This window comes from Martes martes (assembly GCF_963455335.1).
Source record: "Martes martes genome assembly, chromosome: 8".
Lineage (NCBI taxonomy): Eukaryota > Metazoa > Chordata > Mammalia > Carnivora > Mustelidae > Martes > Martes martes.
This window is the reverse complement of record NC_137895.1, coordinates 97,074,095-97,075,944: the sequence shown is the minus strand read 5'-3', so window position 1 is coordinate 97,075,944 and position 1,850 is coordinate 97,074,095.

The window sequence follows — 1,850 nt, the reverse complement described above, 5'->3', positions numbered from 1 at the left end:
ATTCTTTTCTTAGCTTGGTGAAGCTTGCTGATATCTTTTTCTAATGGAACGAAAGCATCATCTTTCTAATGTTGAACTAGATTGATACAGTATAAATGGGGAATTTTATAGAAATTAGGTGTTTGCCGGGATTAAGTAATCAATATATCTCCCTCACCCACCTGCCCTGCAGGTTATCATTATATGAGGTGGTTCCAACTGCTACATAGGGTGATCTTGCCATCTTAGGGGTTTAGGTTTATGGTCACAAACAAGGAATATCCACATCAAGTAGCTCACTCTGCCCTGGATCATTAATGTACAGTCCCTTTGCTCAGATCACAAATTCAAACTCCCTCCCTGCCAAGGCATCAGATTAAAATACCCTTCTCCCTACTTTACATCTCTGTCTCATGTGGTCATTGCCCTCAAATCAAAGTATGATAGAAACTCGGTTCACAAATCTTCCGTAGTAAGTATGACCGTATTGGCATCCTGGTACCTTCCAACTGCGTGACTGCCCTCAGATGTAACCAGCTTTCCTAGAATTTCATAGGTATGTGTGGTAGACCAAACACTGTTCCCCCTGAGGGACCCCCAAAAGTCCAAATCCTAAATCGTAGGACCTGTGACTATATTACCTTACACAGCAAGAGGGAGTCTGCGTATGATTAAGGATCTTCAGATGGAAAAATTGTCCTGTATTATCCAGCTGGGCCCAATGTAATCACAGGGGTTCTTGTAAGGGAGATCCAGGAGGGTCAGAATCACGAACAGAGATGTGAGAACAGAAGCATGGGTATGTGAGCAAAAAGGAGAGAGGAAAATGTGAAGATGTTAACCTGCTGGCTTTAAAGACAGAAAAAGTGACCATGAGCCAAGGAATGTGGATGGCCTCTAGAAGCTGGAAAAGACAAGGAAATGAATTGTTCCATAGAGCTTCCAGCAGGAACATAGCTCTGCTAAAACCTTGACTTTAGTTTAGAAGACCCATTTTTGACTTTGCATCGCTAGAACTTTAAGATAATAAATTTATCTTATTTTAAATCACTGAATTCGTGGCAATTGTGTTATAGCAGCAATAGGAAATTAATACTGTTGCCACCTTGCCTCTGGGTAATGAGTGATGGGACGACAGCCGTTCCAAGGACAACAGAATGAGTAATAGGTGAGTACAGGTCTGCTGGTCTTTTCTCTCTCTCTCTCTCTTTTCAGGGAGGGGACAGAGGGGCAGAAAGAGACTGGGAAAGAATCTTAAGTAGGCTCCATGCCCAGCGTGGAGCCTAGACTTGGGGCTCCATCTCATGACCTTGAGATCATGACCCAGCCAAAATCAAGAGTTGGGTACTTCACTGACTGAGTCACCCAGGTGCCCGTTTCATCCTCCCTTTTAACTAAACTTTGTATTTGGAATGCTTTTAGAGTTATAGAAAAATTGTGACGATAGTACAGAGAATTTCAGTACCTGCTCTGTTCCCATGCACAGGTGCCAGGGGTTAGGGCTGGGAAGAGGGGATTGTCTAAAACAGGACATGTGGGGAAATTTGGGGGTGAAATGTTATATGATTGTAGTGATGGCTATAGAACTGTACACGTTTGTCAAAAGTAATTGAAATGAACATTTAAGATGGGTTAATTTTTATATATAAGTTATACTTCAATAAAATTGATTTAAAAATAAGTAGTCCAAAAGCATAAGATTTTATGTTTGCACTTATTTAATTCCTGATAAGTGTATTGTTCTTTTAAGTTATGGAATTATTTGATTTTTATGCTCACATCATATTTGAAAAGAAACTGTGTAGTAAAAAACAACGAGAAAAGCACAAGATAAAAGTGAGAAACATTTCAGAAAGAACAAAAGAGACAAC